The sequence below is a fragment of the Rhinoderma darwinii genome, chromosome 6, assembly GCF_050947455.1.
Source record: "Rhinoderma darwinii isolate aRhiDar2 chromosome 6, aRhiDar2.hap1, whole genome shotgun sequence".
NCBI classification, from domain to species: Eukaryota; Metazoa; Chordata; class Amphibia; order Anura; family Rhinodermatidae; genus Rhinoderma; species Rhinoderma darwinii.
Window position 1 is genome coordinate 56,376,251 of NC_134692.1, and position 17,582 is coordinate 56,393,832.

The 17,582-nt window shown below is 42.1% G+C and overlaps 1 long non-coding RNA gene across 1 annotated transcript in view; it reads right to left on the bottom strand.

The window, feature by feature from the left end:
* Positions 1 to 349: 349 nt before the first annotated feature.
* The window catches only part of LOC142656317 (uncharacterized), a 31,608-nt gene continuing 14,375 nt past the window's right edge, over positions 350 to 17,582 (bottom strand). The window contains exon 3 of the long non-coding RNA XR_012849652.1: positions 350 to 429. This is a non-coding gene — a long non-coding RNA (uncharacterized LOC142656317). The remainder of the gene's footprint in view (positions 430 to 17,582) is intronic.

The window sequence follows — 17,582 nt, forward strand, 5'->3', positions numbered from 1 at the left end:
TGCCCCCAAGATTTGTTCTCATCTGAATTGCGTGTGTGGAAAGGATGAGGGTGCATATAAATGAGGAGTATATATTGTAAATAAGGCTAATCCGCACTGAAACTCCACCACAAACCACAATACAATGTAACAATTTTAACAAACCCCCATTCACTTACAGCAGTGCTTCTCAAACTGAGGCCTCATCAGTGGGGTGCCCTCTAGTTTTTGTTGAGACAGAGCTGGGGAGGCAATTTTCACAGAGTGATCCTAATCTGCACAGTCCTTTCTCTGGCTGCACCAATCTCAGTACTTTTGTGCTTATTTTAATGTTATATTAGGTTCGAGAGACAAATTAACAATACATTTAGCAATATTTTTTATTTTTACATTAACTTTGACCACAGGTGGTGAGGCACAGGCAATATCATGTTCAGACTGGTGAGGCCCCTGTAGAAAAAGATTGAGAAGCCCTGATTTACAGCATTAAAAATCTGCAGCGGTGTCTGCACATGTCCCATGTACACGATCGTAGAATTCATCCGTAATTACTGTTCGTAATTACGACCCATTCTTTTCGATTGCCCACGGACACCTTCCCGTATATTGTGACAGGTCCTCCTTAAGCTAAATTTACACTTCAGATGTTACGTAAATGTGATTTGTAAAGATCCCAATCACATTTTGCATGTAACAACCGATGTGTTCTAGGGCTCGCTGCAATTTTTATTTTGGATTCACACGAGACGCACATTTTTTGTGCAGAAAATCCACAGCAGATTATAGTCTTAGCTATGCGGATACGATTTGAACAAATCTCATCCACATGCTGTTGAACATTTTCCAGGCAGAAATCAGGGAATGCTGCAGATTTTCATAACCACAGCATTCCCTGTTCTGGATGTTCACTGCAGATTACAGCCTTTTCAATGTAAAAGGGGTCAATTCCACTCCAAAATATGCAGCAAAATACGCACATAAAACGTGCATATTTTGCTGCAAAAAAACTACGTAAACGCTGCATATAGAATGTGAAAAATCCATCCCGTATGAATCCAGCCAATCACAGCATGTCCTATCCATCACAGCTTTGTAACCAGTTTTATCTAATTGAAATCAATGGTGAAAAGCTGCAGAATTAAAAACTGGCTTTGTTTACACATCACAGATTTGCTGCAGATTTTAAATGCATTTTTTTAAGCTGAAACCAGAATCGGATCCAGGAGAGAAAACCTATAAGGCCTTTTAAAAAAAAAATATTTCTTCTATTCCTGTATTTGGCCTAAAAGATACATGCAAAATCTGCAGTAAATGTGCATTGTGTGAACAAGGCATTAGGCTCCCTGCACACGCTGCGGATTGTGTTGCAGAAATTTCTGCGACTAAAAATCAGCACAAAACCTGCAACAAAATCTGTAGCGAGTTCAGGGGCCTTAGGGCGGGTTCACACATAGCGGAATTTCACTTAAATTCCGCTGCGGACACTCCGCAGCGTTAATCCGCAGCGGAGCCGTTTCTCCATTGACTTTCACTTTAATTTAGCAGTGTTCGTTTACACGATGCGTACAATTCCGCTGCGGAGCATAGGCTGCGGAGCGGAATTTGGTGTCCGCAGCATGCTCTGTCTGTTGCGGAGCAGTGGCGGACTGGTTGCGGACTCATGGCGGAATTTCTCCATTGACTTCAATGGAGAGTCAAAATTCCGCAATGAAGTCCGCAGATCTTATGTGTGCTGCGGAGCGTATTGTTTTTACTACCATGACATTTCTTCATTCTGGCTGGACCTATGTATTTCTAGGTCTACAGCCAGACTGAGGAAGTCAATGGGGCTCCCGTAATGACGGGAGCGTTGCTAGGAGACGTCTGTAAATAGTCACTGTCCAGGGTGCTGAAAGAGTTACGCGATCAGCAGTAACTGTTTCTGCACCCGGGACAGTGACTACCGATCTCAATATACATGTATCTGTAAAATAAAATATAAGTTCATACTTACCGAGAACTCCCTGAGTCTGTCTCCAGTCCGGCCTCCCAGGATGACGTTTCAGTGTAAGTGACGGCTGCAGCCAATCACAGGCCAAGCACAGGCTGCAGCGGTCACATGGACTGGAGCGTCATCCAGGGAGGTCGGGCCGGATGCCGAAAGAGGGACGCGTCACCAAGACAACGGGCGGTAAGTATGAAATTCTTTGACTTTCACTAGGGAAAGTGCTGTCCCTTCTCTCTATCCTGCACTGAATAGGGAGAAGAGAAGCACTTTTCCTGCAGTCCGCAGCGGCCAGTCCGCATCAATTTTCTGCACATTTTGTGCAGATCCGCTGCAGAATCTGCAACGCAGATTCTGTGCGGCATTGATGCGGACAGTTGCGGAGGAATTCCGCCATGTGTGGTCATGCCCATAGCGTACGTCCACACACAGTGCAGAATTTCTGTCTGGATCTTCCGTGCAGAAATTCTACAGCGTATTACACTGGCACCAGAGATATAAGCAAATAACATTGACATGATGCGGATTTTTTTTTAGAAAAGATGTACAGAAATTGTCCTGCGATGCGGATTGTAAATCTGCAGCATGTCAATTTCGCTTGCGAAAATGCTGCAGAATTTCCACACGGAAATTCCGAAAACAGATTCTGCAGTGTTTACGCTGTGTGTGGACGTACCCTTATAACCACTATCACATTTTTTGCATATGATACCAGCAATTATCAGGTATTAAATAAAGGCAAATACTACGTATTAATATTAGGGCATGAGATATTGCAAAGATTATAACTATGAGCAATTGTCAATAATATATACGGTACTATAAAATAAACGTGCTCACAAATTCATTCTCGAAGAAAATCTCCTAATAATAATAATAATATTGAGATTGGTAATAAACTGGGAAATATCAATATATTGTATAAGAGAAAGGAAAATGCTAATCAGGCAATTCTCCCAAAATGATAATATTAATGTAAAAGTCATATTTTAAAACGGAAAAGATGATAAAAATAATTAATTATTTGCAATATCAGGTTTTACCGGTACCAATATTATTATTTTTATGTCACTTTACCTTGCTAGGCTCCCCAGAGTGAAATCTATGCCAGCTAGATGCTACCGTAGATTTTTACTATAATTTACACCAGTTTTCTGGTGTAAATTATAATAAATTTGTTGGGCCACTCTGACCCCTTTTGCATATCCATGCCCATTTTCCACAATAGACGGGAGGGTGGCGCAAAAATGCCAAAACTGCCCAAATAAAACTCAAATCTCGGCTTTTGAGCCCTTTTGCGACTTTTCAACGCCAGAAAAATTGCGTGGAAAGGTTGAAAAATTCCCGCTTTATGCTGTTTTTAAATGATGATTTTATTTATTGAAGAAAAAATGCTGTTTAGCACTACCTGGCCCTATGTGAGAAAGTAATAGCCCCCATAGGTACTAAATAAACCAGTTTACTAAATTCAATTGGCAATTGGGTTCAATTCCACTAGCCACAACCAGACATTATTATTGCCAGACATGTTGAATCTAAATATCATTAACCCCTTAGTGACCAGCCCATTTTAGGCCCTAATGACCAAGCTATTTTATTCGTTTTTCTATAGTCGCATTCAAAGAGCTATAACTTTTTTATTTTTTCGTCTACATAGCTGTATGAGGACTTGTTTTTTGCGGGATTAGTTGTACTTTTTAATAGCACCATTTTTGGGTAAATATAATTTTTTTATTAACTTTTATTAACTTTTTTTGGGGGGATTATAAAAAAAACTGAAATTCCGCCATTGTTCTATGCGTTTTTAAATTGATGCTGTTCACTGTTCGACGTAAATAACATGTTACCTTTATTCTATGGGTCGGTACGATTACGGCGATACCACATATGTAGAGGTTTTTTATGTTTTACGACTTTTGCACAATAAAAACACTTTTGAACTAAAATGATTTGTTTTTGCATTGTCGCTTTCCAAGAGCCGTAACTTTTTTATTTTTCCATCAATGTAGTGATTTTTTGGGCTTGTTTTCTGTGGGACGAGACGTAGTTTTGATTGGTACTGTTTTGGCGTGCATGGCACTTATTGATTCATTTTTATTATGACTTTTTGGGGGCAATGGAAAAAAATTGCAATTTCGCCATTGTTTTTTGCGTTTTTTTTTTACGGTGTTCACCTTGCGGTTTAAATTACATATTAACTTTATTAATGGAGTCATTACGGTCGCGGCCATACCATATATGTGTACTTTTATTTATTTTTTACACTTTTACTAAATAAAACCACTTTTTATGGAAAAAAATGGTTTCATTTATTTTTTTACTGTACTTTTTATTATTAATCTTTATTTCACATTTATTATTTATTTCACTAGTCCCACTAGGGGACTTTACTGTGCGATCTTCAGATCTCTGCTATAATGCTCTGGTATACTTCGTATACCAGAGCATTATTGCCTGTCAGTGTAAGGGCAGATTCAGACGAACGTTGCGTTTCTGCGCGCGCAAACAACGCGGCGTTTTGCGCGCGCAAAAACCACTTGACAGCTGCGTGTGTCATCCGTGTATGATGCGTGGCTGCGTAATTTTCGCGCAGCCGCCATCATAGAGATGAGGCTAGTCGACGCCCGTCACTGTCCAAGGTGCTGAAAGAGCTAACTGATCGGCAGTAACTCTTTCAGCACCCTCGACAGTGAATGCCGAACACAATATCGAGAAACCTGTTAAAAAAAAGAAAAACTTCGTACTTACCGAGAACTTCCCTCCCGGCCATTGACTTGGTGACGCGCCTCTCTTGACATCGGGCCCCACCTCCCTGGATGACGCGGCAGTCCATGTGACCGCTGCAGCCTGTGCTTGGCCTGTGATTGGCTGGAGCTGTCACTTGGACTGAATTGTTATCCCTGGAGGTCAGACTGGAGGAAGAAGCCGGGAGTTCTCGGTAAGTCAGAACTTCGTTTTTTTTTTTACAGGTTCATGTATATTGGGATCAGAAGTCACTGTCCATGGTGCTGAAACAGTTTAACTCTTTCAGCACCCTGGACAGTGACTATCTCCTGACGTCGCGTACCGGAAATTTTTTTGCCGGGTTCGGCCAAAACAAGTTCGGCCGAACCCGGTGAAGTTCGGTTCGGTTGTCCGTGTTCGCACATCTCAAATACACTCCGTTTGGATGTTTGGAAACAGAAAAGCACGTGGTGCTTTTCTGTTTACATTCATCCTTTTGACAGCTGGTGCGCTGTTTCAGTCGGTTCGCACGGAAATGCTTCCGTGCGACCTGCGTGGTTTTCACGCACCCATTGACTTCAATGGGTGCGTGATGCGCGAAATACGTGGAGATATTGAGCATGTCGTGCTTTTTGCGCAGCTGACAAACGCTGCGCAAAAAGCACGGACTGTCTGTACTGCCCCATAGACTTGTATTGGTCTGTGCGTGGCGCGTGAAAACCACGAGGCCCGCACGGACCCAATACACGTTCGTGTGAATCCCCCCTAAATCTGACAGCCAATCTGTTAGGACGTGCCTCCGGCGCGTCCTAACAGGCATATGTCCAGGGCAGACCTGCCATGACACCCCATCGGAGACCCGCGATTGCATTTGCGGGCCGCCGATGGGTGACAGAGGGAGCTCAACGGGTTAACCCGTTAGTGACCGCCAATACGCCTTTTCACGGCGGCCACTAACGGGCTTTATTCTGATGCATAGGCCTTTTCACGGCACTGCATCAGAATAAAATTGCGGCGGCGTGAAAAGAGATAGCTCCCTGCTCTCAGCTACCGGAGGTAGCTGAGGGCTTGGAGCACAGTCTGGGGACCGTTGTTTGCGGTCCCCAAACCGGCGATCGCCGGTATTCAACGAATACCAGCGACCGCCGTTACAATTAATGCAGCGGTGGAAAATTAACATTTTTATCTCCTCTCACCATGAATGTTTGGTGAGAGGAGATAAAAAACTAACCTGAAGGGCCTCCGATGCCCGCGATCGTGCCCCCCTTCTCTTCTCCTCCCGCAGCTGCCGGGAAGAGAAAAAAAATGGCGCCCGCGCATGCGCACACAATCTAATTAAGATTGCGGCGCCGTGCAGAGGAATAGCTCCCTACCCTCAGCTACCAGAGGTAGCTGAGGGCTTGGAACACAGTCTGGGGACCGTTGTTTGCGGTCCCCAAACCGGCGATCGCCGGTATTCAACGAATACCGGCGATCGCCGTTACAATTAGTGCAGCAGTGAAATCTAACTTTTTATCTCCTCTCACCATGAATGTTTGGTGAGAGGAGATAAAAAACTACTTGTTAGGCCCCCGATCGTGCCCCCCCCTCCCCCCAACCGCCGGGAAAATTTAAAAAAAAATGGCGCACGCATGCGCTGTCAGTCAAAGGCAGCTATTCTGCCTGTAAATAGAAACTGATCAGGGACCGTTATAATTGGTCCCTGATCAGATGGTCACTGTGATATACCTATCACAGTGACCATAGTCCCATATTTTCAAAATACAGCACAAGATTTGTGCTCTTTCCCTCCCTCCTCTCACTGTAGTTGATCTGTGAGAGGAGAGAGAGAGATACCATACAAATCTTGTGCTGTATTATACTGTAAAATACACCACATACTTACTCGCCAGTGTTCCGATATTATCCGAATATTGTCCGTAATTACCCCAGATTACCCGTAATCACCCCAGATTACCGTAATCATCCCAGATTACCCGTAATTACCCCAGATTACCAGTAATCACCCCAGATTACACGTAATCACCCCCGTTTTTTGTTTGTCTTCCAAAAAAAACAAAAAAAAAAAAATTATTAGTGTGGTGAACATGAACCGCAGAAGCCGCAGAATGTTCTCTGCAGAGCAGGCATACGCCATGCTGTGCTCTAGCGGTTCCGGCAGTGATACGGACACTGCGTCAGAAGCATAACTTGGCTCAGAAAGCGACACAAGTTCTGCTTCTGCCACTGGACCCCCCAGCCCTATGGTGGTGGACGCAGCGGTCAGCGGTGAAGCGTCAGGAGACGGGCCTAGTACTGCAGTCCCTTCCGCAATTTGGGATCCTGCAATTGCTTTCTCCCCCCAAGTTTTGCCATTTACAGCGACTCCAAGCATCAACGCAGATGTCTCAAATTTTAGTCCCTATAATTTTTTTCATTTGTTTATAGGCGATCAGGTCCTGGAACTAATCGTCCAGCAGACGAATTTATACGCCAGGCAATTTGGCACCCAAAATCCCAGGTCTTGCTATGCCAGAGGATGGATCCCCACAACAGTTTCTGAAATAATTTTTTGGGGGAGAATTACCCTAAACATGGGCATAGTAAAAAAAAACTCTATCCGCTCCTATTGGGCTACCAGCGCTATCCATAGCACGCCTGTATTTGCAGCCGTTATGGCCCGAACGCGCTATGAGACTCTAATGCGTTTCATGCATTTTTCTGACAATACACAAATCCCCCCAAGAAGTGACCCAGCCTATGATTGCCTCAACAAACTGAGACCCCTAATCTCCCTCCTAAGTGACTCATTTTTCAATTTATACACCCCAGGTCAAAAACTAGCGGTAGATGAGTCCCTTATGTCCTTCAAGGGCCGTCTATCGTTTCGCCAATACATCCCCTCCAAAAGAGCCCGATACGGAGTGAAACTCTATAAGATGTGCGAGAGCACAACGGGCTACACCTGTGGCTTTTTCATTTATGAGGGCAGGGACCGCCACCTTAATCCCCCAGGATGCCCAGAGGATATTGGCATTAGTGGGAAAATTGTCTGGGAACTCATGGTGCCATTCCTACAAAAAGTACACCGACAATTACTACACCAGTGTCCCCCTGTATAAGTCCCTCCATGCTGCGAATACAGGGGCCTGTGGGACGGTACGAAAAAATAGAGTCGGCTTCCCTCAACGACTGGTGTCCAGGGGACTAGTAAGGGGTGCGTCACTCTCATTTGCAAGTGACCAGTTGCTAGCTGTCAAATGGAGTGACAAAAAGGACGTGTACATGCTCTCCACCGTGCACGAGGACACCACAGTGGCAGTAAGAGAGAGGGGCGCTACCTCTGATAAGAGGAAACCGGTCTGTGTGGTGGACTATAACAAGTTCATGGGGGGAGTCGATCTATCTGACCAGGTCCTACAACCGTACCTGGTCAAGCGCAAAACTAGGGCCTGGTATAAAAAGGTAGCGATCTACCTTATCCAAATGGCCACTTACAACAGCTATGTGCTCTACAAGACCCAGGGAACGCTCAGTTTCCTCCAGTATCAGGAGAAAATTATAGAGCACCTCCTGTTTGACTCCCCCGCACCTAGAGACTCCTTCAAGTCAGAGGATGTCAAAAGGCTCACTGAGCGCCACTTCCTTCACCCCGTTCCTGCCTCTGTGAACCAAAGATACCCCCAAAAGAGATGCCGGGTGTGCAGTAAACACGGAAGGAGGAGCGATTCCCGGATTTACTGCCCCATGTGCCCTTCAAATCCAGGCCTGTGCAACTACCCCTGTTTTGAGACCTACCACACCGTTTCTAATTATTAATTTTATCTATAATTTAGGGAAAACCAAAAAGGGTGGGGTGGGGGGGGGGATTCTTTTTATGGAGTCAATTTCATTTATGCATATTTTTTTGTTTAGTTTCTGGGATTTCCAAGGGAGGGAGGGATTCTCACGGGGAGGTAGTAAAGTATTTATTTCAGACTGTAAAACTAAATTTCCCCTTTATGATTTTTTTATACAATTCTTGGACAATTAAATCCTGGACTTGATCACTCACAAATGAATACAGTTTATTGTGCAGGAGCCCACATCTGTCTATTCAGAACATGGACCCCACAAGTGTTCTTGAAATAAAAAATAAATGTGGGCATTGCATTTATTAGTAGATAAATCCAACACCTGCGACCCGTGCCGCCCCTGAATTAGTGGAAGTCGTGCATTTTAGCAATGGTTACAAGAATAAATTGGGAATGTATTTCCTTTTTCTTATGACTATGTCCTGCCACATACAGCTGTTACATTCCTAATTCTGTACCGTGATACGGGCATGATATTTTTTTTTTGGAGGATCTCTAATAATTGAGCTGTTCCTTATCAATACACAATGGGCTTTGTTACGGTTCTTATGGAAATACTGATATCATTTTGGGGATTAGTGATCCTTTACTGTTCCTATAGATGGTTTTGGACACTGTCCCTTTATATATTCTGTAGGTGATTGGTTGTTTTGTGCACATAGCGGTTCCTACCTTGCCGGGCAGGGGCCTGTTATGGTGTACCGCGTCACTTGGCACGTTCGTTCCTCATATAAGGATTGATGGAGCTAAAGAGACGTTGTACAACCAGTCACTGAAAAAAAAGCTTGTCTTGACAGCCCTACAGGTGTTCTTCTATCTAGTGAACAGACTCGAGTTTGCAACATAGTTGGATACATTTTTCTCCATTTGTTTGAAGATATTGCCCGTCACTCCAGTACAGTTTATTTTTTCCTCTCTGACTGATTTTATATTAGGACAGAATTCTGTCCACAATGACATCATAATGGCACCAACTGCTTCTTCAGCAAGACATAGTCATAAGTACAGGCAAATACGTCTATAGCGACATGTATCCGTTATGAATACACGGCTTCAATTCTCTTCTGTGCCGCACAAATTTATTAATGTGGCATATTTCTAACAAAATAACCTTCTACCACGTCTCCTCTATTTCATGTGGAAACGTAATAAGAGTTTGAAGAAAACATTATATACCCATAGTGTCTGAAATGATACCCATTATTTCCTCCTTTAAAAATTGTTTGGTCCGCATGCCCACTACACCACTAGATGAATACCTTTAAGGGTTTAGTTTTTAAAATGGGGTCATTTCTGCGTTGTTTTTTTTTTTGTTCAGACAGCTCAATGCCTCTAAATGCATGATATGGGGCTGAGAATTTATTCAATTGTGCCCTGAAAGCCAAAGGGTGCTCCCTCTCTTTTTGGCCCAGCCACACGTCTAATAAGCAGACTGGGGCAACAATGAGAGTATTTTTGAAAACAGGAGAAACCGGGTGATAGATTTTGGGGTGTGTTTCTTCATTTTCATGTTCGCTTTACAAAGAAATCGGTCTTCAAACTGATACTTTTATGAAAAAAGTGAAGTTTAATTTTTTTTCACCTGCTATGCATTCAATTTAGCAAAAAACTGTGGGGTCAAAATACTTACTATACCCCTAGATAAATACCTTAAGGGGTCTAGTTTTCTAAATGGGGTCGTTTATGGGGAGTTTCTATCGTTCTGGCAGCTCAAAACCTCTCCAAATGTACATTGGGGCCTAAAACATTTTCAAGCAAAATCGGAGTCCTGAAAGCCTCCGGGTGCTCCCTTTCTTTCGGGCCCTGCTGTGTGTCCAGGCAACACATTAGGGTCACAATGGGGGCATTTTTGAAAACAGGAGAAACAGGGTGATAGATTTTGGCATGTGTTTCTTCATTCTTATGGTCGCTTTACACAGAAATCGGTCTTCAAAGTGATACTTTTATGAAAAAAGTGATTTTTTATTTTTTTTCACCTGCTATGCATTAAATTTAGCAAAAAACTGTGGGGTCAAAATACTCACTACACCCCTAGATAAATACCTTAAGGGGTCTAGTTTTCTAAATGGGGTCGTTTATGGGGAGTTTCTATCGTTCTGGTAGTTCAAAACCTCTCCAAATATACAGTGGGGCCTAAAACATTTTCAAGCAAAATATGAGACCTGAAAGTCTCCGGGTGTTCCCTTCCTTTGGGGCCCTGCCGTGTGTCCAGGCAATGCATTAGGGTCACAATGTGGGCATTTTTGAAAACAGGAGAAACAGGGTGATAGATTTTGGGGTGTGTTTCTTCATTCTCATGGTCGCTTTACAAAGAAATCGGTCTTCAAAGTGATACTTTTATGAAAAAAGTGAGATTATATTTTTTTACGCCTGCTTTGCATGAATTCTTACAAAAAAACTGTGGGGTCAAAATACTTACAACACCCCTTAATAAATACCTTAAGGGGTGTAGTTTGCAAAATGGGGTCACTTGTGGGGGTTTCCACCATTCTGACACCTATGAGCCTCTGAAAACCTGGCTTGGTGCAGGAAAACCAAATGTACTTCAAAATGTATAAAATTATTACTAAACTTGTAAGTCTTCTAAATTGCTCAAAAAAAAACATTTTTTTTCAAAAGTGCTGCCAAAATAGAGTAAAGAGATGGAAATATATATTTAATAAAAAAAATTGTACTGTATGTATGTACATATGTGACATATTGCCGTTAAAAATAGGGAAAAATGATAATTTTTACAAAATGTCTTCATTTTTTCTATTTTTTTATTAATTTCCGTAAATCGTATCAGTCTACTTTTACCACTAAAATAAACTACAACATTGGACGAAAAAACAATGTCAGAATTACTTGGATATTCAAAACTTTCGCTGAGTTATTCTCTGATAAAGTCACACATACCAGATTTAACAAATCTGGATTGGTCATTAAAGCCCAAACAGGCCCGGTCATTAAGGGGTTAAACGGCCACGATCGAAGTAAACTTCGATCACGGACGTTGGAGCAGGAACTCAGCTGTCATCAGACAGCTGAGCCCCGGCTCCAGCCTGCACGGGAGACACGTGCAGGACTTAGACTAGGCTCACGTGAAAAGGCGTCAGCCTAGCCTAAGGCCCCTTAGTGACTCACATGAAAAGGTATTGGTGGTCACTAAGGGGTTAAATATATCCTGTCTGGCAATGTGAAGCAGGGTAGAAGGTCTCAAAAAACAGCACATGATGCCACGTTCTGAATAGATTCAACTACAAATGCCAAACAAAGTAATAGAAATCTACCAGTCTGAAAAGGGTTACAAAGCCATTTCTAAGTCTCTGGGTCTCCAGCAAACCACAGTGAAAGTCATTATCCAAAATGGAGAAAACTTGGAACAGTGGTGAACCTTCCCAGGAGTGGCCGGCCTACCAAAATTCACGAAGAGCGCACCAACAACTAATCCAGGAGGTCACAAAAGAATCCAGATGAACATCTCAAGAACTGCTGGCCTCACATGTCTCAGTTAAGGTCCATGTACACGATTCCACAGTAAGGAAGACACAGAAATGACATCAATTAGAAAGTTGCAAGGCGCAAACCACTGCTGACCAAAAAGAACAGAAGAGCTTGTCTCGCATTTGCTAAAAAGCAACTACATGACCTGACTTTTGGGATAATATTCTGTGGACTGATGAGTCAAAGGTGTAACTTTTTGGAAGACATGGGTCTCGTTATATCCGGCAAAGAGCTAACACTGCATTCCATCATAAGAACATCATACCAACGGTCAAACATAGCAGTGGTAGAATGATGGTCTAGGACTGCTTTACTTCTGAAGGACCTGGACGACTTGTCATAATTGATGGAATCATGAATTCTGCTCTCTATCAGAAAAATGCTGAAGGAGAATGTCTGCCCATCAGTTTGTGACCTAAGTGCAGTTAGGTTATGCAGCAGGACAATGATCTGAAGCACACAAGCAAGTCATCCTCTGAATGGCTCAAAATAAACAAAATTTGGAGTGGCAAAGTCAAAGACCTGACTTGAATCCCATTGAGATGCTGTGAGAAGACCTTAAACGGGTAGTTCATTTATCAAAAACATTGGGGGATGTTGCTGAATTAAAACAATTCCACAAAGAAGAGCGGTCCAAAATTCCTCCACAACGATCTAAAAGACTCATCGCCAGTTATCACAAATGTTTGATTGCAGCTGTTACTGCCAAGGGTGGCACAACCAGCTATTAGGTTTAGGGGGGCAATTATTTTTTTTACATGGGTGATACAGATTTTCTCTAAATCTTTATCCTCAATAAATGGAATGATCATTTAACCCCTTAACGCACCATGACGTAACTGTACGTCATGGTGAGCAGTAAGTTCGCGCACCTTGACGTACAGTTACGTCAGTGCTTTGACAGTTAACCGCCGCGCGGCGCTACACCGCAGCGGCGGTTAACTGTGCAGGGTGTCAGCCCTGCTCTCCCCGTTGCCGATCAGCGGCCTGTCGCCGCTGATATCGGCAGTTAACCCCTTAATTGCTGCGCTCGATTTTGAACGCCACAATTAAGGTCTTTAGCGCCGATCGGCAGCCCCCATGTGAAATCACGGGGGCTGGCGATGGTACCCATGGCAACCGGACGCCAGACAATGGCTTCCGGGTTGCCATGTACAGAAGCCTATGAGGACCACCCCGAGGGTGGTCGTCGTAGGCTTCCTGTCAGTGTGACTGTCACGTCACAATGACAGTTGAAATGCATTACACTACGTGTGTAGTGTAATGTATTCCAGCAGCGATCAGAGCTGCAGGTCTAAGTGTCCCCTAGTGGGACAAGTGAAAAAAGTAAAAAAAAGAATAAAAATGTTTTAAAAAAAGTGTAAAAATAAAAGTTATAAGTGACATAAACAAGAACTGCTTTTTTTTCCTATAATAAGTCTTTCATTATAGGAAAAAAAATGAACACGTAAAAAAAAAGTACACATATTTGGTATCACCGCGTTCGTAACGACCCCAACTATAAAACTATAATATTATTTTTCCCGCACGGTGAACGCCGCAAAAAAAATAAACGAAAAACAATGCCAAAATCACTATTTTTTGGTCACCACCCCTCACAAAATATGTAATAAAAAGTGATCAAAAAGTCGCATGTACGCCAAAATAGTACCGATACAAACTACAACCCGTCCCGCAAAAAACAAGCCCTTACACAGCTTTTTTGACTGAAAAATAAAAAAGTTATGGCTCTCAGAATATGGTGACACAGAAAATACATTATTTTCTAAATAAGTTATTTTATTGCTCAAACGCTGCAAAACATAAAAAAACGTATATACATATGGTATCGCCGTAATCGTACCGACCCGCAGAATAAAGTATAATAGTCATTTATAGCCCAGGGTAAACGCCGTCAAAAATAAATAAAAATCATTGTCAGAATTGATGGTTTTTGGTCACCTGGCTTGCTGAAAAATTGAATAAAAAGTGATCAACAAAATCGCATGTACCCCAAAATGGTACCAATGAAAATTACAGATTGTCCCGCAACAAATAAGCCCTCACACGGCTCCGGTGGTGAAAAAATAAAAAAAGTTCCGGCTCCCAGATTATGGCGATGCAAAATGTGCAGAGTGTTCCAAAAGTGGATAAGATCGGGCGCCATTTATAAGTGCGACACTGGCCACATATCTGTGGATTATTATTTATTTACCCCATTATTATACCCTCTTATTATGCCCCTGATGTACTCTGCCCAGCCTACATGTGCCCCCACATTCTAAACTGAAATACCAGCAAAACGGCAGAGCTACTACCAAGCAAAATATACGCTCCAAAAGCCAAATGGCGTCCCTCCCTTCTGAGCCCTACAGCGTGCCCAAACAGCCGTTTATGTCCACCGATATGGCATCGTACCAAAAAATGGTACCAATAAAAACGACAGCTCGTCCCGCAAAAAATAAGCCCCCACACCGCTCTATTGACAGAAAAATAAAAAAGTAGTGGCTCTTGGAAAGCGGGGAGGAAAAACGAAAAAGCAAAACATGAATCAGTTCGTAAAGGGTTAATTACTTTCTAATGAAAAAACATTTATGACCACATGTGGGGTATTGCCGTACTCGGGAGAAATTGCTTTACAAACGTTGGGGTGCATTTTCTCGTTTATCCTTTGTGAAATTGAAAAAATTCAACATTTTAGTGGAAATAATGTTGATATTAATTTTCACGGCCTAATTCTAATAAATTCGGCAAAAGACGTGTGGGGCCTAAATGCTCACTATACCCCTAGATAGATTCCTTAAGTGGTGTAGTTTCCCAAATGGGGTTACTTTTGGGGGGCTTCCACTGTTTCGGTTCAGTGGCTTTGCAAATTCGACATGACACCCAAACATTCCAGCTAAATTTGAGCTCCAAAAGCCAAATAGCGCTCCTTCCGTTCTAAGCCCCGGTGTGGGTCCAAACAGTAGTTTATTACCACATATGGGGTATTTACGTAATCAGGAGAAATTGTTTTACAAATGTTGGGGCGCTTTTTCTCCTTTATTCCTTGTAAAAATTAAAAATGGCTACCTTTTTTCAGAAAAAAAGTAGATTTTCATCTTCACATACTAATTCAAATAAATTTAGCAAAAAAACTGTGGGTTCAAAATGCTAACTATACCCCTAGATAAATTCCTTGAGGGGTATAGTTTCCAAAATGGGGTCACTATTGGGGGGTTTCCACGGTTTTATTCCCTCCAGTGCATTGCAAACACGACACGGCACTGAAAACTATTCCAGCAAAATCAGAAATCCAAAATCCAAATGGTGCTCCTTCTCTTCTGAGGCCTGCTGTGGGTCCAAACAGCAATTTATTACCACATATGGGGTATTGCTATAATCGGAAGACATTGCTTTACATATGTTGGGGTGTTTTTTCTACTTTATTCCTTGTAAAAATTTAAAATTTCCTAATTTTTTCACAAAAAAAGTAGATTTTCACCTTCACATACTAATTCAAATAAATGTAGCAAAAAAACTGTGGGTTCAAAATGCTAACTATACCCATAGATAAATTCCTTGAGGGGTATAGTTTCCAAAATGGGGTCACTTTTGGGGTGTTTCCACTGTTTTGGCAGCACAAGGCCTCCTCACACCTGACATGGTACCTAAAATATATTCTAATAAAATAGAGGCCCAAAATCCACTAGGTGCTCCTTTGCTTCTGAGGCCTGTGTTTCAGTCCATGACCGCGCTAGGGCCACATGTGGGGTATTTCTAAAAACTGCAGAATCTGGGCAATAAATATTGAGTTGCATTTCTTGGGTAAAACCTTCTGTGGTACAGAAAAAATGTATTACAAATGAATTTTTGAAGAAAAAAAATGAAATTTGTAAATTTCACCTCTACATTGCTTTAATTCCTGTGAAACGCCTAAAGGGCTAAAATACTTTGTGAATGCTGTTTTGAATACTTTGATGGGTGCAGTTTTCAAAATGGGGTGATTTATGGTGACTTTCTAATATATAAGGCCCTCAAAGCCATTTCAGAACTGAACTGGTCCCTGAAAAAATAGCCTTTTGAAATTTTCTTGAAAATATGAGAAATTGCTGCTAAAGTTCTAAGCCTTGTGAGGTCATAGAAAAATAAAAGAATGTTCAAAAAACGACGCAAACATAAAGTAGACATATGGGAAATATAAACTAGTATGTATTTTGTGTGGTATTACTATCTGTTTTACAAGTAAATACATTAAAATTTAGAAAAATGCTAATTTTTGCTAATTTTCTCTAAATCTTGGCGTTTCTTACAAATAAATATTGAATTTAATGACAAAATTTTTTCAGTATCATAAAGTACAACATGTCACGAGAAAACAATCCCAGAATCGCTTGGATAGGTAAAAGCATTCTGGAGTTATTACCACATAAAGTGACACATGTCAGATTTGCAAAAATGGGGCTGGTCCTGAAGGCCAAAACAGGCTTAGTCACTAAGGGGTTAAAAGCTGCATTGTGTGTTTACTCGTGTTATCTTTGTCTTATATTAAAATTAGTTGGATGATCTCATTTAGGGTGCACTTGCCGTGACGTACTTGCATTGTATTTCCACAGTGTAGAAATATGGTGCGGAAAACTACAATGTATGCGTACGGGAAAAATATTCTGTAACGCAAGAACTACAGAAATCTTTCTGCACTGCAGAATATATTTTTTCCGTAGTTGGCATACATTGTAGTTTTGCGCAGCATAGTCTTACGCTGCAGAAATACACTTCAAGTGCACCATGTGTGAGCGCACCCTTAAATCTGGCAAATTATCAGAAATAAAAGTAATGGGGTGAGGGGCAAATACTTTTTTTTCACAGCACTGTATCTCTGGGACACAGTATATCTCTAGGGCACAGTTTGGTGGCACTTCAAATGGGGTTTTACTAGCAGGGACATTTATGGCATATCCACAGTATATGTCATAAATGTCAGATAGATGTGGGTCCCACCTCTTGGACCCGCATCTATCTCTAGAACGGGGCCCCCTAAACCCCGTTTTACCGCTCTGTGTTCCCACTGACGCGTTTAATTTTGCTGTTTCCCAACCATGTAAGATGAAAACTGCCTAGCTTGCTGAGCTACGCTGTTTCCGTAAGTCCCATAGAAACAGCATAGCTTGCATGCTACGCTGTTTCCGTAACTGCCATTCACTACTGTGGGAGTTACGGAACCAGCGTAGCTCAGCGAGCTTCACTGTTTTCATCTTACATGGTTGGGAATCACATGCGTCAGCAGAAACACAGAGCTGTAGAACAGAGTTTAGGGGGACCCGTTCTAGAGATAGATGCTGGTTCCAGAGGTGGGCCCCGCATCTATCTGACATTTATGACATATCCTTTGGATGTCATAAATGTCTCTGATGGGAAAAAACATTTAACTCTCTGGGGCACAGTATATAAGTTTTGGATACAGTATGTATCTCTGGGGTACAGTTTTAAAGGTAGTATAACTCTTTTGGGGAACAGTATATCTCCAGGGCACAGTATATAGCTCTGGTATTGGGGGCACAGTACATCTCTAGGGCACTGCATTGGTGACACCATAACTCTTTGCGACATACTTTTTG